General features: G+C 41.1%; 1 pseudogene; it reads left to right on the plus strand.

The window, feature by feature from the left end:
- The first annotated feature begins 4681 nt into the window (after positions 1–4681).
- Positions 4682–6082, plus strand: LOC127214680 (patatin-like phospholipase domain-containing protein 4; annotated as a pseudogene).
- The last annotated feature ends 18017 nt before the right edge of the window (positions 6083–24099 follow it).

Raw genomic sequence — 24099 nt, forward strand, 5'->3', positions numbered from 1 at the left:
AGAGGATTCCAGACCTCTTGTTGGACTATCTGTAAGGCCCGAGATGTGCCTGCATGGAGGGAGTATTTGCAAAATCAGAAATGTTGGCATCAAAAAACTCAATAGTTGGTGGTGGGCTACCATATAAGATTTCAAAGGTAGTTAAGCCATGGGGGCCTGGGGCATTCCTGGCCCGATAGAAAGCTAGTGTCAGGAGTTGTACTCAGTTTGTCGAGCCAGTTTCAAGCATTAAATTGGATAAAGCCACCTTAATGGTTCTATTCATTCTTTCTACGTGTTCCAAACTCTGGGGTCTACATGTACAATGTAATTTCCAGTTGATCCGAAGTTCTTCTGATCTGAGCAAGAAGCCATAGAACAAACCCCTTTTATTTCCTAAAGTCTCTTTAATTTTTTAATATTCTGGGCAGCCTGATCTACAGATAGAGTTCCAGGACAGCCAGTATTGAAAATCTGTGTTGGAAATTCAATAATGAAAAAAAAATTAATTAATGAGAAAAATCTACTACAAAATGACAAGAGTAGTAGTAGTTATAGTTGTAATCATAATCATCCTCCTCAGTCCTCCTCCTCATCATAATAATAATTAAGATTTTGAACTATCCAGCCAGGTTTATAAAGTGTGTTCCAAGACAGGAATTACTACACAGCCAAACCCTGTCTTGAAAAACCAAAATAAATAAATAAATAAATAAATAAGAAAATAAAAAAAAAGAAAGAAATGCATGTTTCTGCTTTGGATTTAAGAACACTCTAACCATTGAGGAATTACCCTTGTCAACCAAGACTCACTAGCCTATCAGGGAATCTGGGCCCACAGGCCAATCTAAGGTTTTACAGGAAATTTTTGGAGCCATGCTGTAGGTTTGATTTTATAGCACAGCAGGCACCATTGGATTGGTTGCTCTGCTGTGAGTGCTGCTGTAGGAACTGTGAGGAGCATGGAAGAGCAAGGAAGACATAGAATGGTAAGCAAGGAATGCTATCCTAAGATGAAGAGGATGATATTTAGAAGCAGAGACTGTGAGGCAGGGACTCCCTGAGACTGGTTGGAAACCTAATGACTCATTCAAATTTCCATGAGATCCCATGTAGTCCTAGAAGTTATGCAGATCAGGGTGCAGAATGTGATTAATTTTGGGGCTTAATAAGAGGAATGCATTTCAATAAGGGAGCTTTGTGTGTAAAGGTTTTTTGTAGTCAACACCAAAATGCTTTTCCTGAATATGGAAGGGAAGTATCAGTACATGGAGGGGCACAGTTTGCCCAGTGCATTCAAGATGTTCTTAACTTCACATCTAACATTTCAGTATAAGATGAATTAGGAGTTAATTTTTATACATACTGTAGATGGCATTCTTTTTATTTCTTTATATATTTATATTTATTTATATTGTACTTTAAAAATCTTAATAAAAAGATGTTATTTTACTTATAGATCCCAGCTCCCTCTCCCTCCCATCCTCTCATACCCCCCATCACATCCCCTATCCACTCCCTAGGAAGATCAGCCTACCAAGAAGCATCATCACAATCTGCCCTTTGTGGTAGGGCCTTCTCCCATGGCTGTAGGCTAAGGGAGTTTTCCCATTTGGAGTCAATTTGGTATATCCTGCAAATGGCAATAATTTAATTTATTTTTTTATATTTATTTAATTTATATGTTTTTGTGCCTGGGTTTATTGATTTTTTGTTTCAAATAAAGTGTTTCTTTGTAAAGGTTAAGAAATTGACCTGGGACTTGCTCTGTAGAGCAGGTTAGCCCCAAGCTCATAGAGATGCGCCTTCCTATGCCTTCGTAGTGCTGGGATTAAAGGCATGGGTCACTAAAGTCATACATAAATGACATTCTTGTGTTGGATAATCCTCCACCAATAAGCTATGATGAGAAAAATTAGAATTGTTGTTACAAAATATTTACCAATTCTTACAGGATACTGAGTAACACAAAATAGAATTTAGCTGAGGGAGTGATGCCTAAAAAATAACCCAAAGATGAGTAGTACAGTAACCAGGTCTGTTACAGATTAGGATACTAAAATACACATTTGATCTCCAGTCTTGTGCAGACAGTTATCTCCAAAACATGATAAAGGAGACACCCCTGATTTATAAAGAGTAACCAGCCCCATCCTCATCCAATAGAAAATGGGTTTTTATAAGCTGCTCAAGGGGTCACAAATAGGTCACAGTGAACATTAAAGCCTGGTGTGCCATAAAGTTCTAGTTTTCATATACAGAAAATTTTTTCTGCCAGATGGAAAAGTTGAGACCACGTGACACCTTTGTGCATCACAGGGTTGCTTTTGTGTTTTGTGGGGACATTCACTGATAAACTTTAAGTTTGGCTTCTGCAATTTATGAACATCTCATTCAAAATTCAGGTTTTCTTACATGATTTACACAAAGTTTAGAAACTTAAAAAGATGTGATGGGGATCTTCATTCAGCAATACATGATCAGAGTGCTATTAACATTTACCTACCACCCACAACAATGGTGTGATTCAGAAAGTTGAGTTTCTGGGAACAAATATAATTTCTGATCTACAGTAAATTCTAAGGTGTGCATGATGTTGAATTTTACAACTCAACTCTGCGATGATTCATTGTTTCAATTGGTGATGATGACCTCCTTCATGATTGGAGTCTGGCCATGATTCCCTTACAGTTAAATGCTACATAACCTCTTTATTGTGACAGTTAGCTATTACTGACTTATTTATTTAATTCTTTAAATTATTTAAACGACAGAGAATGCCATCACCGATTATGATTAATTAGGGTGCAAATATCTGTCAGGGACAAGGTTAGGAAAGTTGTAGACATGGGTAGAGCATTTTTTGAATGATCTATGCATCTCACAGAGTACTACGGATGCTGGGTGATAAGAGTCCAGAAGACTGCAGGGTGCCCTCTGAGAAGTACAAGGACTTCACCAAGGCCGGCATGGTGGTCTAGGTGTTGACTACCTGCTCTTCCTCCACAGCTTCACATCAGTTGTGACCTATGATGAGAAGAAGTAGTGACATAAGGAGGTCGACACCATCACCAAGACCTGGCAAGAGGATGATGATCCAGAACACGGAAGAACATCTCTCTTTCAGCTCTGCTGGTGATGCCCCTGCTGCTGCCATCTTTTCAGCTGATATCAACATTTTGGCTACTACTGCTATGCCAGGATTGGGCCCATTATCTCAGTTCTTGCCGCACCACAACAGAGATTCGGGTGCTGGTCATGATGGCAGGCCAGCAGAATTCTTCAGGCAAGACAATATGATGATCTGACGATTAACCTATGGAATTTTAAAAATCCGTGATGACAGCATACTTTTCCATATCTGGCAAGTCTGCCCAGGAATTGATGATACAAAAAAGGTCAACAACTTACATAAGGATGTAATTATTAAATTATTTCATTATATAATCTGGGAAGCCTGAAGTTTGGTGTCAAGTGTGACAGACGATCTAACTATCTTATTATTTCATTATTCAAATCTGTCTTTTTCTACTACAGGAAGAATGGAGTCTGCATCCACCGTGTTGGTGTTAAACTGTCCCTTGTGATTTCATTATTTATTTATTTCTTGATATCAATGTTGATATCATTTTGTTATCGCTCTAGGGATGAATTGTGAGAAATTATCTCTTTATTCATTCATTTTGAAAGACCTAAAAAGTAATGTTAATGATGGACTAACCTAGAAACCAATATCTGTTCCTTGGAATTTGCTAGCTTCCTCTCACAGGGCCCTGAGATAAGAAGAATTCACACTGCCCCTCCTTTCCTGTGAGTCAACAGGTGGTAAATAGGGTCAAGAGATAGCTGTAACTCTGGTTTGCCCAGACAAGATTAATTAACACACCTGAGGCCCTAAGGCCTGCTGACCCTAATAGCAGACCATCCGGCCTCCAAGGGTCATGTACTCAATGGAAAGAGGGTCCCACCCCCTCCCTAAGCTTGTGGGTTTGCCTTTAAAAACACCTGGGCCCAGGGGAGGGGGCTTCTCCCTAGCCTGTGTGCGTTTGCACAAACACTTCCTGTTCATTAAAGCCTCTTGCGTTTTGCAGCAACTGGACTGGATATTGAGTTCTTGGGGTATCGACTGAACCTGGAAGACTCCTCATTTTGAGGGTCTTACAATTTTATTCCTCAAATCTGTGAGAAAGAATGCAATGATGCCATTGCTGCAGACGCGGAGACAGAAGGCGCCGCCCTGTGCCATCACACACAGAGGACCGCCCGGCCCGGCCCTGAAGTGCATGCAGGGAGTAATAGTCCCTGGCAGTGGCCTTGGGAACAGAGGCTTCATGCAGAGAAGCAGCCATCTAGGTAGGACACTGAAGGGCGCTGGCGCACCAGTGAGGACACAGACAGCGACCACTGTAGGCATAGCAAAGGACTCTGGGAATCATAGTCCCCTTCCACCCTGAGACGGGCTCTCCAAGACTGCAGGGAAAATTCCACAGTGTGGGAAGGGGAGGGGATGTCGTCGGCCAGTGACATCACAGGGAGCAAGGCCGCACCTCCTGGGAAAAGTAGTCCCGGAGAGCAGCAGTGAAGACAGATGCACCATTTCTGTCATTCTTTTTGAGGGGGCGTGGCTTCCTTTCCTCACGTGACCCCATCCTTCCCCCCGGAAACTCCGCCCACAGGCCCCATAGGCTCCGCCCCGCCCCGGATGGCCCCGCCCTTGCACCTGTCTTTCATGGCCTGTGGCTTCCTGGGCATTTACCACCTGGGCGTGGCTGCCGGGCTGTAGGCACATGGGGCGGGGCTGCTGGGTGATGTCAGGGGCTATGCAGGGGCGTCGGGCGGGGCCCTGTTGGCAGCCGTGCTGCTGACTTCCCCTGAGCAGCTGGAGGTGAGTGTGGGCAGGGCACATGTGACATGTTACTTGTGACATGTTACATGTCAGGGGTCACGTGTGTGGTTCCCAACCTTCGCACAGGCCTGCACAGGCTTTTGCACACAGCCTGGCCGAGGATACCAGGCAGCAACCACTGGGCGTGGCCACACCCAGCTTCCACCTCATGGAGCAGCTGAGGTGCATGGGGGGGTAAGGGGGTGGGGTGGGGCACAGGTCACATGGTACGTGTTACATGTCATGGGTCACGCATGTGGATCCCATGTCAGGGGTCACAGGTCACATGTGTCCCCCCTCCCCCGTACCATCAGGGACGGCCTGGACCAGATCCTCCCAGCCCATGCTCATGTCCTGGTGCAGGGCCAACTCTATGTGTCCTTGACTGCAGTGAATACATTCCAGAACTGCCTGGTGTCCCAGTTCCTGACCCGTGAAGACCTCATACAAGTGAGGGGGCGGGGCCGCAAGTGTAAGAATGTGTCATGTTCCGTGTTTCCTACATGTATGTTTCATCTGTGTTTGCACATGCGAGTCGCATGTTTGCACATACGTGTATCGTTTTGCTCATGTGTGTCTCATGTTTCCCCTCATGCGTGTCCTGTTTCCCCTCATGTGCAGGTCCTTCTCGCCAGCTGCTTCATCCCCATCTACTCAAGGCTGAAGCACGTGGAGTTCCAGGGTCAGGTGGGCGGGGCAGTAAGGGGCAGGGTGGTTGGGTGTGGTCACACGTGTGTATGACAGGTGACCCCGAACACGCGTGTATATTGTCGCGATTCCTCACATGTCCCCCGGCCCCCCATCTCCCCAGGCCTGGGCAGATGGCGCCCTCTCGTGCAGCCTCCCCCTGCCCCCTGGTGGTCGCACCCTCTCCATATCCCCATTCTGTGGACGCCATGGCATCTCGCCCCGAGACCCTGGCCAAGGTCTTGGCTCTTGCGTGCACGTGACTGGACAGGACGTGGAGGTGAGCCTTGTGGGGCTTCCGTGGCCACTCCTGTCACAGCATGCTCACACAAAACTCACTTCTGGCCCAGCCCACACACACTTCTGGCTCCACCCACACTTATTTGCGGCCCCGCCTAGATCTCCACCGCCAATGTTGCCCACCTGGCCCGAGCGATCTTCCAGCCGGCCAGTGGAAGCCTGGAGTCGCTGTACCATGATGGCTTCTGCGACGCCATGAGCTTCCTGCGCCATGAGGACCGCTTCTGGTGAACAGGCGTGTGTGCACACATGTATGTAGCTGAATAAATGAAGTCCCTGTGATTTACATGCTTGTCGTTTGTTTTACACGCATGTTGTGCCTGTGGCTTCTGTGATCTTAATGCGCCAGCTCCACAACACTAATGTATGTCACGTGTACACATGACATCCCGGCTGGCGCCGCCTCCATTACATGCAGTTCACGTATGGAGTCATGGTGTTTCCATGTGAGCCAGTGCAGTGTGCATTGGAACCTGTGTACATGGCATGTGATCCCGTGTAGTTAACATGTGAGCCTGTGTATTTGACATGTGATCCCTTGTAGTTAACATGTGAGCCCATGTGCACAACATGGTATTCATGTCTTTACCATACATGATCATGTACTTACATTATGGCTTCATGTACTTACTGTGAGACCCCATGTAGCTAGCATGTGTAAATGGGTAGTTTGCATTGGTGTTACATACTTAGCATGTAAGTAACATGCAAAGTCATGTGGGCAACATCTGAGCTGCTGCAGCAAACATAGGAGCCCTCAGAGTTTACATACGGGTTCATGTAATTAACATGAGGACATGCAGTAAACACATGAATTCATATGGATAACATGTTTATATTTGCTTTACCAGGATGTGGTTGGGGTTGGAGGGGAAATAAATATGTGGTCGATACATTGGCGGTCGGGTTATATATGTGGGTTACATATTTGCACTTGCTCCACCTATGTTACATGTATGATATGCATGTTTCTTTTCAGTTGTTTCTTGTTATTTTCTGTTCCTTGACTTGGGCCAGGTTATGTGTGTGAGGGGGGACACAGTCGTTGGCAGGGCGTGCAGGGAGAAAACGTGAAGGAGGAAAAAATAAAACTAAAAAGAAGGGAAAGAACCCGTGAAACAATAACAGTGGAGAAGAACAACAATGACAACAACAATAATAATAGTGGGGAAAGAATGGGCTTAAATACTGACTCACAGCACAATAGAAAAATTATAGGAAGGTTAGGCTTAGCTCCTACCTACCAGTTGTGTGTTGTCAGCAGGTGTGTGTCATCAAAATGGGAAGACTACCAAAAAAATCCTTGGGGCAAGGAGTTCCCGCCAACAGCTTCAGGCTAGCTCAAGGCGCCTCAGGGGTGCATGCAGGTCCCTACAGGTCCCCCTTTCTTGTAATATAAACTAACACCTGCCTTAGGTGGCAGAAAACATCAGCATAATTCCTTACCCATCATTGGAGAAGTCACCCAGGCCCGTAACCTTCCTATCTTAGGTTAGATATTTGCCCCCTCTGCCTTACCCTTCACTGGTGAATAGTTTGTTCAGCCACATGTGGGCAGAGGCATTTTCCCTTGAGTCAAAGACAGTATCTGTCTTGTTAGAAAGTTGGCCCGGGCCTCTTTAGTGCTATGGCAAAATAGCACCAAGTGCAAGGCCTACAAACCCAAATGATCTGCCCACAAGTTGATGTCCTTGTAAAAAGCTTTCTGCATTGGCAAGTGGCACTCAGGTTTCATAGATGTTAATGACCTGCATGGCTAAAGCATGTGTATAACATAAAAACTGATCACTCCAGGATTTCTGGAGAAAAATGATGAATTAACACAGATATGTGTGAAAGACAGAACAAGAAGCCATATGAGCTTCTCACAAAAATTTAAGTGTTCCTATAGGAAGTTAGTTTGTAAATTTAGTTTAAAAATGCCAGTTTGTACTAGATAATAAAGTGTGATTTGGGTGGCTAAGACTTAAGCCAAATCACGTGATAGTTGATCTACTGTGCTTGCAGGATTTACAGATTGGGAGAGGGCTATGGTAGAATCTGTTGCTTCAGTGGTAAAGGCAGCATTGGCAGCCATGATCCCGGAATCTCCTATCCTCTGTGCTACACACCTGGGTATGACCCTGCAACAGCTGTTACATTTGGCAGACCTGCTGAGAACAATTGAAACTTCCTCCAAAATTATTAGCATTGTTTACAGTAATAAGAATGGAACCAGAATACAGTACCTGAGATGAAATTGAAATTCTTGTCCTTTGTATAAAAGTATAAATTTATAGCCACTTGATCCAAACTATAATTAATGGTCTGGAAAAAAAAGGCCACATATGGCTACTCAGACCCATGGCTACTCAGACCCACTGGCATCAGGATAGGTAGATTCTTGAAGACCCATCAGACCTTTTTCTGGCTGTTAAATCACCATCCCTCTGCACATGTTGAATCAGCCACTCAGGCAACCAAACAGGGTTATCTGCACCTTGTGGAAACACACAAACTGACCTTTGAGACCATACTAGAACTGGGTCAGGGCCTCCCCATTTTGCAGTAGTGACACTCTTCCACATAACTGAGCCATAGTCAGATGACCCAGGGCCCCAATGCCTGTTGGCCACAGATCGAGCAGCACCATCAATAGTTAAAAAATTTAAAATATAAAGGACAAGAGAAAGGTGATTATGAGGAGATCCTGTAAACTCCCCCTGTTTTGTTTTATGAAGATAGGCTTTAATTGTGAGATGTGCATGTTCCACCATGGCCTGACCCTGAGGATTATAAGGGATATCCATTTTACGTGAGATAATTTTTTTTTTATTTTTGCAAAAAGCGTTAAAACCTTGACTAGTATAAGCAGGGCCATAATCAGGTTTTAATTGTCTGGGCATTCCCATATAAGCATAGGCTTGTAAACAATGGCTCTTAACATCCTTAAGCCTTTCTCCAGTATGAATACAGGCAAATATGAAATGAGAATGGGTATCCACAGATACATGAACAAATTGTATTCGACCAAAGGAAGGAACATGAGTAACATCCATCTGATAGATATCATTAGTGTGACACCACAGGGGTTAACTCCAAGGTGTGGAACAGGTAAGAACTCTGCACATAGGGGCCAATTCTTAACTATATCAATAGCTTGGTCTCTAGTAATTTTAAAATGGAATTTAAGTGACCCTGTATTAAGGTGGAAGGTTGTATGAGCTTTGCAGGCTGCTTCATAACCAGATTCTCTGATCATTATGATTGTACTACCTCTTTTAGTTTTAAAATCAACAATGGCATTTTCTTCACTTAAAGGGCTAGGCAAATCAGAATGCGCTCGGAGATATCCTACAAAAATTGGATGAGAGAGCCTCCATAGTAGGCTTTGTATGGCTAGTAAGTGTTCTTGTACATGAGAGACTGGAGCTAAATAAGCAGCAGTTTCTAAGGGAGCCAATATATAATACACATATTTACTATCTGTGTACAAGTTAAATGGCTCATCAGAAAAATCTTGAAGGGCTAATTGTACTGCAGCTAGTTCCTCGAATTGTGCAGACTTCACTTTAAGTATAGAGCGTTTGATAATAGGAAAAGAAACAACTACTGCACAACCATTTGAAGGGCCATCTGTAAATACATTATGGGTCCCCTTCAGAGGATTTTGGGAAATAACCTTGGGGAAACACACAGGGTGATTTTTAAAACAATGAGCTAACTTACTGGAAGGAGAATGACTATCAATGCAGCAGGGTGTAGAAAACAAGTAATGTGCCACAGTTTCCTTAAACTGTTGAAACCATTGTATCTGTTGTTGAGTATAGGGAGTAACAATTACATCTGGCATCTTGCCAAAAACTTGAATACTCATTTTGTATGCCTTTTGAAAAATAGAAAGCATTGCCTGAGGATAAGATCTAACTGTCTTTCTTGGGGCTGCATGTTCATGCACCCATAATATAGGACCAGTTTGCCAAAATACCGCAATAGGGGAATACCTGAAGCAAAGACTAATAACATCAAGTTCTGAGAATAGTCAATATAATTTAAATGTGCAGGTTGGAGACATTTTTGCATAAGCTGTATACATTCTCCCACAGCAGGCATTAAGGTACGCGAAGAAGTGGGATCAGAATCTCCTTGTAAAATATCAAATAATGGTCTAAGATGCCCAGTGGGTAGGGCCAAACTAGATCGAACCCAATTTATGTCTCCCAATAATTTTTGAAAATCATTAAGGGTGGTCAGATTATCCAGCCTTAAAGTAATCTTTTGAGGACGGATACCAGAAAATAACAAATGATGACCCAGGTATTGATAGGGAAATTCTTGTTGCCCCTTTTCTGGGTCTAATCTTAAACCTGCTAATTGAAGATTATGTTGCAATTCTCCAAAAGCCTCATTCATTTCCTTAGAATCCAGGCCGGCTAAAAGAATATCATATGTATAATATATAGGGATTGAAATTTCTCTCTAATGGGGGCAATGGCCAATGATACATAAATTTGCCAAATAGTGGGACTATTGGCCATTCCTTGAGGCAAGACCACCCATTGATATCTTTTATAGGGCTCTTTAAAGTTAATAGAAGGAATGCTAAATGCAAATCGCTCATTATCCTGAGGTTGCAAAGGAATGCTAAAAAAAAGCAATATTTTAGGTGGATAACTAATAAATGATAGCCTTGAGGAATACCCACAGGGGAAGGAAAGCCAGGTTGTGTTGCTCCCATAATTTACATGCAATCATTAACAGCTCGGATATCTTGTAGGAGTCTCCATTTTCCAGAATTTTTCTTTATAACAAAGATTGGGGTATTCCATGGGGAAGTGGAAGTAACAATATGTCCTGCCTCTAATTATTCCTTTACAAGTTGATGTGCAGCCTGTAACTTCTCAATAGATAAGGGCCATTGCTCCACCCACAGTGGGTTATCAGTTTTCCAGATAATAGAAATGGGACCAGGCTGCATAGCAATAGACCCTAGGGAAAATTTCCCAGCCCAGAGCGATCTCCGGCTCTTTTGATAATTAAATTTTTGGATGCAACAGACTGAGGGTCACCGTGTAGGAATTTACCCAGTCTTGTTCCTTGTACATAACCTTGGTCAGCCAGCATATTTTTAACAGGCTCAGTAGTAAGGACTGCTCCTTTGGCCTGAAGCACATCTCTCCCCCCAAAGATTAACAGGTATATGACATAACACAAAAGGCTGAAAAATTCCTGTATGTCCTTCATCATCTGACCATTTAAGAACCTGAGTACTACATTCTGGAGTACAGCAGTTCCCACTCCTTGTAAATGAGTGGAGGCTGGCTGAAGAGGACATGCTTGTGGCCAATGTTTTTTTTTGCTATTACTGAGGAGTCCACCCCTGTGTCCCCAAGTCCAGAAATTCATCTACCTTGTATGGTAAGGGTGAGCATGGGGCGCTGTTAAAGAGTTGAAACTCAAAAGGCACCCATGAGGCCTATGAACCCAAAACCAGCAGATCCCCTGATGTCCTTTAAAAAGGGATTGTTGGTTTTGAACCTAGGGAGAAGAACCAATTGCACTATGAGCACCCTGTGGTATCATTAATACCCCCATTTCTGCCCTAAACATGATTTTTATTTCTCCTTGAAAGTCTGAATCCACTACTCCTGGAATAACTCTAATTCCTTTCAACAAGGCACTACTGTGTCCTAACAATAGCCCTATTGTTCTTGGGGGAAGTGGCCCAAAGACTCCTGTTCTCAAGGCTTGAGTGTCCATTTGTGGTGTTAATATTGCCCGGGTGGCAGAACAGTGGTCTAATCCTGCGCTTCCTGGGGTACCTCAGATAAGGTCCTGGACATAAAGGGGTTTCTCTGAGGGATCATCTGATCATCTGTATAGGGTGGGTTACAGGTGTATCCATTGCCCCATACACCTGGGCTTGAGGGGACCGAGGCTGGCCCTGCTTCCAGATTCCCTGAGCCAGTAAAGGATTACCAAGAGTGTCGGTCTTTGTCCTACATTCCTTGCTCCAACTTGCTACATTCCTTGACCCTTACAGCAACATGGGCACAGCCCTGGCCTAGGGCTCAATTGCATTGCCACACCCGGGGGCAGTTCCTTTTGAAATGTCCTGGCTGTCCAAATCCAAAGCAACTCTTTGGTCTGGCTCCTGCATTGTTCTCCCCTCTTTTCACGACTGAAACTATAACCTGGCCCATAATGTGATGCCCATCTATGTCCCAACATATGTGTATATAGTCATTAAGACTTTTGGACTGATGGGGACATAAAGCCTCTTTACAGTACATTGTCTACTGTTTCTTTTGCCTTACATATGACTCTCAGGTTCAGTAGGTTCCATTTATTAATTATTGATCCCACTGTTTGGTATTATGACTAGTAATAATTCTCCTGTAGAGAGCTGCGAAGTGCCGCACCTTAAAGATGGCACTGGTTTCTGCCCTCCACCTTCCCGATGGCGAGTACTCTCTGTATTAAACAATTCCATATTTGGCTAAAAGCTGAGAATCTGGCTTGCTTCTGTGTATATGTACCTGTCTGTTTTTGTTTTTCACCGCATGGCGTTCTGGGGTTGACTGCCCAAGGGCTTTTAAGCTGTGGGCTGGGCTGCCCCCTGGGTCAGAAGATTATACAAGGTTCCTGAATAAACTGCTTAAAGAAGAGTCTGAACGTTGTGTTTTCTTTGCTGGTCAAAGTAGAGGCGACACTCTCTTGTAAAAATTCCTTCAAGAGTACCTCGAACTTTCTCTTCTAAGAGGTTTAGGGCAGCTGGACTAATGTTTAGGTCTCTGATCCATGTGTTCTAAGTTTTGTGTATAGCGATTCACATGGGTCTCTTTGTAGTCTTCTACATATCATCATCCAGTTTTGCCAGAACAATTTGTTGAAAATGATTGCCTCCTTCCAATGTATTATTTTTCCTGTTTCATCAAAACTCAGGAATTTGTAGGTGTGTTGGTAAATATCAAGATTTTCAGCTCCATTTGTCTACCTTTCTATATGTGTGACAATATCAAGTGCGCTTTTTGGTACTTTAGCTCTATAATAGAGGTTAGGGCTTGAAGTCGGAGAATGTGATGCTTTCTGAAGTTCCTTTATTATACAGCATTGTTTTGACTATTGTGACTCTTTTGTTGTTCCATATACTGTTGAGTATTGTTTTTTCAAGGTCAGTGAAGTAATAAATGTGCTAGGATTTTTCCTGGGAATGCTTTGAATCTGTAGATTGCTTTTGGCAAAATTGGAGTTTTTACTATATTTATCTTACCAATTCAAGATCATGGGTGATCTTTCCATTTTCTAGTATCTTCTTTAATTTCCTTCTTTAAAGACACAAGACCATGCAATATAGGCCTTCTACTAGTTTGGTTATAGTTACCCCAAGATGTTATTTGTTGTTTTTCCTATTGTAAAGGGTGGTGACTCTCATCCCTTTTATCTTCTGTATATAGTAAGGCTACTGATTTTTTTTTTGTTTTTATTAGTCTTGTGTACTGTCACTGTTTGAAAGGTATTTATCATCTGTAGGAGTTCATTGGTAGAGTTTTTTGGGTCACTTATGTAAACTATCATATCATCTGCTAATAGTAAAAAATTGACTTATTACTTTCTAATTTGTGTCCCTTTGATCTTTTTTTTCTTGTTTTCTTTCTGTAGCTAGAACTTCAAGCACAATATTGAAGATTTATGGAGAGAATGGAAAGATGTCTTGTTCCTTATTTTAGAGGAATTCTCTTAAGCTTCTCTCCACATAGGTTAATGTTCTATGTTGCTTTACTGTATGTTGCTTTTATTATGTTTAGGTAGGTTTCTGTTATCCCTGTTCTTTCCAAGGACTTTATCATAAAAGGGTGTTTGATTTTGACACTGGCATTTTCAGCATTTAGTGAGATGATAATGTGATTTTTCTGTTTTACTTTATGTATATGATGGATCAAATTGATAGAATTTCATATGTTGAACCATTCCTGCATCTGTGACATGAAGCCTATTTGGTCATGGTAGAGGACTTATTTGATGTGTTCATGTAATCGATTTTCCAGTATTTTATTGAATTCTTTTGCATCATTGTTCATGAGGGATATCTGCCTGTAATTCTGTTTCTTAGTTGTGTCTTTGTGAGGCTTGCATATCAAGGTAATTGAAAACTAATTAAAAATGGTTATGAGCCTTTTGCTTCTATTGTGTGAGACAATATGAGGAGTATTGGTATTAGCACTTCTATGAAATATTTGTAGAATTCTGCACTGAAGTCCTTTGGTCTTGTGTCTATGTGTTTGTTTTTGTTTTTTTTTTGAGGGGGGGGCTTTGGTGGAGTTTCATGACTATTTCTATTTCAGTATGTGATCTAAATCTATTTAAATTGCTTATTTATCCTTGTTTTGAATTTGATAAGTGATAACAATCCAGAAATCTGTCCATTTCCCTTAGATTTTTTTTTACTTTTGTATAGTACATGTTTTCAAAATATGACCTGAAAGTTCTCTGGGTTTCCTCAGTGTTTGTTCGTATATCCCCATTTTAATTTCAGATTTTGCTGGTTTGCATGTTCTCTCTCTGCTTCTTGATTTGTTCGCCACTAAGATTTGTCTATCTTGTTTATTTTTCAAAGAAACAACTTTTTGTTCTATTCATTCTTTGTATTGGTCTCCATGTTCCTACTTTATTGATTACAGCCCTCAAATTGATTATTCACTGGCAGGTACTCCTCTGGGGTAAGTTTGTTTCTTTTTGGTCTATGTCTTTCAGTTGAGCTCTTAATTATATAATTTGACTATCATCTGTTTACTTCACATGAGCACTGATTGCAATGAACTTTCCTTGTAAAACTGCTTTAAAAGTGTCCCATAATTTCAGGTATGTTCTGTCTTCATTTTCATTGAATTCTACAAATATTTTATTTATTTCATTATTTCTTCCTGGACCAGGGAATGGTAATTTACTCATTATTAAATTTCTATGAATTTGTAGGTGTCTGCAGTTTGTATTCTTGAAGAATTCCAACTCAAAATCATGGTGATCTGATAAGATATAGGGGGCTATTCAATTTTATTTTATTTTTTATCTGTTGAGGTTTGTTATGTTGCCTTGTATGTAGTCTGTTTTACAGAAGGTTCCATGTGTAGCTGAGGAGAAGTTATATTCTTCTGTGTTTGGATTGGATGTTCTATAAATGACTACTAACACCAAGTGGGACAAAACTTTTGTTAGCTTCTGTGTTTGTTTGTTAAACTTAAGTTTGGTAATCCTGATTAGTGTTCAGAATGGGGTGGTGAAATCTCCCACTATGAGTAAGGTTTTATGTGAGCTTTGAGTTTTACTAGTGTTTCTCTTAAGAATATGGGTACCTTTTAATTTGGATCAGAGATGTTCAGAATTGAGACTTTACATTGATGGATTTCTCCCATGCTGATAATTAAATGACCTTCTTCATCTATTGAGTGATTTTTGGTTTGAAATTAAACGTTTTAATATTTAGATACCTACACCTGCTTCCTTTTTGAGTTCCTTTGATTGGAAGATATTTTGCAAACCTTTTACACTGAGGTAATGTCTGTCTTTGAAACTTAGATGCATTTCTTGTATGCACTGGAAGGATGGAATTTGTCTTATACACTCGGTTAGCCTGTGTGTTTTTATAGGCAATAAGACCATTAATATTTTGGGAAATTAAAGAACATAGATTGTTAATTCTTGTTTGTTTCATTGTTGGTGGTGGTGGTATTGTGAGTATACTCGCCCACTTTTTATTTTTGGTTCTTGTAAACTGATATTAACTTTGCCTATATCTTCATTATTGTAGTTAGCTTGCTTGGATAGAATTTCTTTCCAGAATTTTCTGTAGGACTGGATTTATGGAAATATGGTTAGGAAATCTGGCTTTGACATTAAATATCTTGTTTTTGCTGTCTATAGTGATTGAGAATTTTGCACATTATTTTAGCCTGGGCTGGCATCTGAGGACTCTTATTATTTGTTCATAATCTATCCAGGACCATCTGGCCTTGTGAGATTCCATGGAGAATTCATTTGCAATTTTGATAGGTCTGCCTCTATATGTTACTAGGTCTTATTGTTTTGCTCTTAATGTTCTCTTGTCATTACGTATGATAGGTGTTTTGATAATTAAGTGCCTTGGCGACTTTTAATATTTAAGTCTATTTGTGTTTAGTATGCTTCTAGTACTTTCATTGGCACGTACTTCTGGCTTGAAATGATTACTTCAAGGAATTTGTTGAATATGCTTTCTTCCCCTCTGATCTGTGCTTCTTCACGTTCTTGTATGTCTATTATTAGATTTGGTCTTTGCACTGTGTCCCATATTTCCTATATATTTTGTGCTAAGGGTTTGTTGGATTTAAATTTTCTTTCTTCGGTGAATTGATTTCTTCTAGATTATCTTCAATGCCTGAGATTCCCTCTTTGATCTGCTGTATTCTGTTGGTTATGCTTGCATTTGTAGTTCTTTACAGTTTATATTTTGTTAATTTAACACTCATTTAATAATGTTTTCCTGTCTACTCCTTTGTGCATAATTTCTAATCATGTGCTTGGAACACAAATATAAATTATTAAAATATCATATTTGTGGAGTTGTCCTTTGTGTATGGATTGTTCTTCAGAAATTCATTTGATTGACTTTTGTTTGAAGTCTATTTTGGTAGATACTAAATGTATAAACCGGGTCACATGCAATGACTAGTAAATAAATTTTAGAACTAATTAGGAGAAGAAAAGAATCAGCTTCAGATGGTGAGGGTCAAATTGGAGTGCAGTGTGGGAAGAAAACAAGAAAAGCATAGAATCACAAGTATGTGAAGATGAAATGATGAAACCATGTACTTTGTATTTTAAACTAAAAAAATATTAAAATTAAGATCAATTGAGGTAAATCAAAGGGAAATGTCATTTACATTGAAAGCCATTTCCCACTTGAGGTCAATTCAAGGGACCTAAAATTTAAGAAGCTAGAACCAGCTCCTGAAAATTATGTATGGATTGCTAAAGTTTGTGGGGTAGCACATGTGCACAGGCATGTGCTTGATCAAAAAGATCATATTCAATTAAACAACTCAAGAAATAGAAGAACTTTTAATTGCAAATTTAAATCTGGGGAAGTAGAACTAGGTCAAAGCTAAGGATGCTTTGCTCTCTTCCCAAAGTCCTGAGTACATTTATCAGTATTCATGGCTAGTGGCTTTTACAAACTTTACATCTCGCTTCAATTATGTAGTGCCCTTTTCTGCCTTCTGCAGGCAGGCACATGAATTTTACATATTCATACAGACACAATTCACATTATGAAAACAAATGTTTGTAGTAAAGTTTTATTAAAAAATAAACTAAACAAAATATCAAGGAACAATCACCCTAGGTTAGGAAGAGTAATAGGGATAAAACCAATTTCAATGTCAAGTCTAGGGGAACTAGGTTAAATTTGTAAGTTTCATGGTGGAGAGAATAGGTCCCAAGGTTGTCTTCTGTTCCAAACGAACACACACTCAGACACACACACACACATACACACACACACAAATACACACATCCTGTATTCATGTGATTACAAACAACAGCCTGAAAAATCATTTCATGTTGCTTATTTGGACCTGGCCCTGGCCCTGGCATTTGCTTTTCTGGACCAAGCAAATGTAAACAATGCTGAAAAACCATGGGATCAAGCTCCTCTAAAGGGCAGAGAATGAAGAGGGATTATTTTATTTTCAATAAAGAGAAAGGTTTATGTTAGAGGCGATTAATTTTATTGTATCCATTCTAAGAATTAGAAAATTGAAGCATACAAAAACGGTTTAAAATACTCATCATTGTACTTGAATGGCATTATGATGCTTTCCTTTTCATGCTCATGGCACTATAGACATGTTGTAGCTTGAGAGACAGGTAAACATTTAGAACCCAAGAGAAAGAGCCCTGCTTTGTTTTTGTGAGAAACTCAGTGAGGCTGTAAGTTTAGTTCATCTTTAGGTATGCTCCTTTTAGCATGTGGGAGGGGCACTAGAATATGACAGAATATTGGTTCATAAATGTTGCCTGGCAACCCTGCTTGCATTCTGTATTCTGTTATCATGGGCCAAGGACCAGAGAGCAGCTTCGAGAAAGTGTTATCATGGGACATTACAGTCTCACAAGATATCTATCTCTTAAATCTTTCAATGACAGCATTTGATTCCCCTAAGCAAGTCATAGCCAAATCTCTGGAAATTTGCCTACAACTTTTACTGGTCACCAAATTCTAGATTACCTAATTATCAAAGAACATTCTATTTCTTCTGTTTATGAATTCTCTCTCTTCTAAGAATTAATACTATGGAAACAAAGATAATAAGACTGACAATTATACATCAAAAGATGAGTTTGTCATTGTTAACTTCCTTCAGGATGGTGATAATCCATTTGTTAGAGTAGACTTAGGGATTATTTGATTGCAGTCCATCTCTTTTGAGGCAGCCGTCCAACATGAAATATGTAGGATCTTCTAAAAACCTTGCATACACAATGACATTTCAGCATTTAAACATTTCACAACTCTGCTCTCCCATTATATAAGTGATGAACCTGGGATTTTCCCACAATCATGTGGGAGTCAGTGAGAGTCAATTGTGTCGAGTATGGCAGACCTTTTCATCATCTGATTATGTTGTTATTTGAATATTAAAATATGACATTAGATAATCCAGGATCAGTGGATTCCACGATGTTGAAAACAATTATGAAGGACCATCTAAATATCAATTTTGTAGTTAAAATATTTAAATTAAACACGACAGTATCGTTCAAGAGCCTGGTTTAGATACACATTAGGGAAGTGGATGATGTTATATGAACTCACTGTTTGATTATTTAACTGTATAAAACAATGATTATATCATCCATGACCCCTGGAATCTGTTGCCAGTGATTTTCATGGAAGTAGTACTTAGATAATTAAATAATGCCACGTGATTAACTCCTATTGAGGTTTGTCGCAACACCAGTCAAGAAGAACAACAACTTCATCGATTTTAATAATGAAAATATAATGAAAAATGATTGAAAAATGACATGGTGGTGCATACTTAAATCCCACATGGAGTAGTCAGACTGATCTCCTACTGGAATAATGACATTTTTAAAAAATTAAATTGAAAATTAATTAGTGGGCCTTTTATATTAACACTGATGTGATGGCACCAAAGTCCTAAACCTATCGATGATGTAAAGATCTATTTACATAGCTAAATGATGAAATAATAATATGATATTACATCATCAACTCCCAGAATATGACTCCAAACGGGATTTATGGTCCATATCATTACCTGTATTTTAAATACGTAAATTAAATGATGAATTATTACTTCAGTTCCTAGTTTAACAGTTAAAGAAGTAAGTGTAGTATTAGATGACGTGATGGTCTGTTACAACGTTCTCCCCAAAGGAGGCTGAAAACTCCAGTGATTACTGAATAAATAATGACAGATTTTCATAACTAAATGAATAAACATTAAACAAGTGGATGGTGTTTTATGCGTGAAGCCTAAATGATTGCTCAATACTGAAGTGACATTGAGTTCTTAATCATAGATTTGAACAAAAAATGAATGAATAAAGAGATAGTTTTTCATAATTCACCCCTAGAGAGATAACAAAATGATCTCAACGTTGATTTAAATAAAGAAAGGAAGCAAGAAAGAATGAAGTAAAGAAAAAAAGAAAGAATGCACAAGATACAATTTAACACCAAGGTGGATACAGACTCCACTCTCCCTGGAGTAGAAGACAGATATGAATAATAAAATAATCAGATAGTTAGATGGTCTGTCACACTTGAGTCACACAAGGTGGCGCCAAACTTCAGGGATCACAGATTATATCATGAAAGAATTTAATAATTACATCTTTAAATATGTAAGTCGTTGACATATTTTTTTGTATCATCAATTCCTGGGCAGACTTGCCAGGTATGAAACTGTATGATGTCATCATGCATTTTTAACATGCCATCAGTTAATCATCAGATATTCATACTGTCTTGCCTGATGAATTCTTTTGGCCCGACTTCATCACAAGCGCCTGAATGTCTGTTGTGGTGTGGCAGGAAGTGAGATAGTGGGCCCAATCCTGGCGTAGCAGTAGTAGCCACAATATTGATAACAGCAGAAAAGATGGCTGCAGCAGGGGCATCGATAGCATAGCTGAGAGAGAGATGTTCTTCCGTGTTCTGAGTCTGAGTCGTCATCCTTTTGCCAGGTCTCAGTGATGGAGCCGACCTCCTAGTTCCACTCCTTCTTCTCATGGTAGATCACAACCGATGTGAAGATGTGGAGGAAGAACAGGTAGTCAACAGCCAGACCACCGTGCCAGCCTTGGTCAAGTCCTTGTACTTCTCAGAGGGCACCGTGCAACCTTCAGGACTCAATCACCAAGCATCCCTCGTACTCTGGAAGATGCATAGATCATTCAGAAAATACTCTGCCCATGTCTACAACTTTCCTAACCTTGTCCCTGACAGATTTTTGCACCCTAACAGTACTCGGTGATGGCTCTGTCTGTGGTTTATTTACATAATTTAAAGAATTAAATAAATCAGTAATATCTAACTGTCACAATAAATAGGGGATGTAGCATTCTACTGGCAGGGAAACATGGCCAGACTCCAGTCATGAAGGATGTCATCATCATCAATGAATCAATGACTCAATGAATCATACAATGTGAAGATATTGCACATTATCTCCACAAGAGGGAGCTTTACAGGTCTCTTCATGCAATGGATTGTTGTTTACATAACTATACAAATATTTACATTATCTTGGAGATTAACACAGATTGTCAATTTAAATTCATTAATTATGTAATTAGATGATCCGTGGCACCAGATTCCAGGTGTCATGGACGATATAATCGTTGTTTTATATAAATAAATAATCAAATAATGAGTTCATGTAACATCATCCACTTCCCTAAGGTGGCTCCAAACCAGGGTTGTGATCGATGCTGTCATGATTAATTTAAATATTTTAACTACATAATTGATATTAAGATGGTCTATAATAATTGCCTTCCACATCGCGTCACCACAATCCACTGGTTATGGATTATCTAATGTCGTATTTTAATAATCAAATAACAATATAATCAGAGGATGAAATGGTCTGCCATACTCCACACAATTGACTCTCTGTTGACTCACACATGATTGTGGGAAACTCCCAATTTCGACAGTTATTTAATCGCAGAGCAGAGTAGTAACATGTTTAAGTTCTGAACTGTCATTGTGTATGCAGGGTTTTTCGAAGATATCACATATTTAATGTTGGGCGGCTGCCTCAAAAGAGATGGACTGAAATCCAATAATCACAGAGTCTGCTCTAACAAATGGATTATCACCTTCCTGAAGGAAGTCATCAAAGGCAAACTCACCTTTTGATGAAAAATTGGTTCCAGCCCTGCCACTAGAGGCTGCCAAGGAATTTCACAAGAATTTTCATGAGACTTCTGAAACCCTGAGATGCCATTTTTTCCATCACTAGGAAGGAGGCTCGTGAGATTGTTTTCAATTGTCAACATTGTTGTCAGTTTCTGCCTGCACCCCATTTTGGAATTAATCCTCGCGGCATTCAGCCCTTACAGGTTTGGCAGATGGATGTGACCCATGTCTCATCCTTTGGAAAGTTACAATATGTGCATGTATCAATAGACACCTGCTCTGGCATTCTCCATGCCACACCACTCACTGGGGAGAAAACCTCCCACGTGATTCAACACTGTCTTGAGGCATGGAGTGCCTGGGGTAAGCCTAAATGTTTAAAAACTGACAATGGGCCTGCCTATACTTCTCAAAAATTCAGACAGTTTTGTGCACAAATGCAAGTCACACATGTCACGGGCTTGCCATATAATCCTCAAGGACAAGACATTATTGAGCGTGCACATCGCACACTCAAATCATATCTCCTTAGCAAAAAGGGGGAATAATGATGGGTTTGCCCCCCCCGTGCCATGGTTGGCTATAGCAATGGCACTTTTCACCATGAATTTTTTAAACATGGATGAACATGGTCGGTCTGCGGCAGAGCGACATTGCTCAGACCCATGTCGACCTAAGGAACTGGTAAAATGGAAAGATGTGTTAACCAATGAATGGAAAGGCCCGGATCCTCTTCTAATAAGATCCAGGGGAGCTGTTTGTGTTTTCCCACAGAATGAAGAAAATCCTTTCTGGGTCCAAGAAAGACTCACTCGGATGGTCCTGGAGCAGAAAGATGTGGAGACCCGAGGACAAGAAAAGGGGAGCCGACTGCTCCCCCTGATGTCACTGATGATACTCAGCATCCCAGCTGTCCAAGGGGAGCCTCGTTGGGGTATCATGTCAACGTTCCCACTTCCAACGCCGGTGATGTATAATGCTCAGGTCTTTCCCCGATTCTTTGCCACCAATAGGGAGCTGGGTCTAGCCTTTTTGCCTAAGGACAGTTTCGGAGGCTCTGGATAAACAGACTTCAGCCAATACTCAAATTCAGGGGGGCTTGATGTTGGTGAACCAACGTATAGATTTAGTATTGGGCTGTGAGCAGAAGCTCCCTGGTTTATGTGTCACCTCCATTCAATATGAAAATTTTACCAAAGCAACTAATTTGTCTAAGAGTCTTTCACAGTTCATGTTACAGAATTGGACCACAGAATTTGAACAGACCCTCCGAGAATTGAGGACCGCTATTATCCAGATTAATTCCACCCGCCTCGATCTGTCCCTGACGGAGGGCCTATCATCTTGGATTGCCTCGGCTGTTTCCTATTTTAAGAAATGGGTGTGGGTGGGGTTATTCTTTGCAGCCATCTGCTGTGGTCTGCTGTTGCTTCTTTGGCTGGTTTGCAAAACTCAGGAATCAGGCAAAAAGAGATAAGGTGGTTATCGCCCAGGCACTTGCCGCACTTGATAGTGGAACGTCAGCTGATGTTTGGCTGTATATGCTTAAGCAATAGGCCACTGGCCGGATAGCTCTTGCACACCCGGAGCCTTGGCTCATTGCACAGTGTAGAGTGTCTGGCTTGAGCAGCCCATGAGGGATGTTGGGCAAGGCATCGCACAGAGAGTTGCTCAATAGGCAGGCCTCTATGGGAGGCACGTTGTCCTGCATAAGGGTTGCCTGCCCTAGTTCCCCTTTCCCAGAAAGCGGCAGAGGACATTTCGAGAGCGCCTCGGGTCAAGCTAACAGCCTGATGGTGACTCTTGTACATGGTCTTAATGTTTCTTTGGGAAGGTACGACCTCTGCCTCTATCCTTCAACATATGGGTGACCTATTTGCTTGTGAAAATATAAAGCCTTATCATTAAATAAGAAAAAAGGGGGAGATGTAGGGAGCCGTCTGTACATTCTCCATTACAAGATGGCACTGGCATCCGGCTGACAGTTGGCATAAATAAGCCTGTGCGCGCATGCAAGGGGATTTCTCCCGCGCCTCTCCTGTGGCGTCATTCGGCCTGATGAGCGAGCAACCAGTCAGGGAGTGACACGTACTAAGCGAGGCTGAGTTTCTATATAAGGGTGTGTGTTTTGCTCTCGGGGTCTTCGCTCTACAGTTGGTGTAAGCTTATGCTCTGCCTCTCAAGAAGCATTAAAGCTATTATCGCAGAAGTATCCTATCTGTGTGCCACGTCTTTCTTGCTGGCGAGATGGTAGCGTGGGACAACTGGTGCCGAAACCTGGGAACTTGTCCAATCCATCGTCAGCACCATCGAAGACCACCAACTTTCGAGTTGGGAGGATTCAGAACTGCGAGGAGGTAAGTTCAGCAAGGTATGACTGATCCTCATAACATCTTTGCTTTAGTATCGCTTTCATTCTCTTTCTGTTGATCCTCTTTTGTTACCATCGAGGCCGCTGCTAAGGAGATTTCTGTACTTAAGTCGGACATAGATAAGCCGCGGTACACTGCGCCTCTTAAGTCTTTTGTAAATAAAAAAGCGAGGCGCTCCAGATCCACTTTTGGTTTCGCGTGGTGCCAACGCTTGTAAGACGGATGTAGATAAGCCGCGGGCGTCGGTTGCACAGCCATGGGCTCTTCGCATTCCACTGTTACAGCACTGCAATCAATCCTTACACAGCTGGATCTGAAGCTATCTCACCGACTCCTACAGCGATTTGTCAAGGATGTAGACAGTGTAGCTCCCTGGTTCGCGGTCTCGGGCTCTCTCTCATTGGCCTCATGGAGGAAGTTAGGAAGGAATCTTGAGCGTGCTCGGGCCAATGGAGAACTTGGGC

The sequence above is a fragment of the Phodopus roborovskii genome, unplaced genomic scaffold (assembly GCF_943737965.1).
Source record: "Phodopus roborovskii unplaced genomic scaffold, PHOROB, whole genome shotgun sequence".
NCBI classification, from domain to species: Eukaryota; Metazoa; Chordata; class Mammalia; order Rodentia; family Cricetidae; genus Phodopus; species Phodopus roborovskii.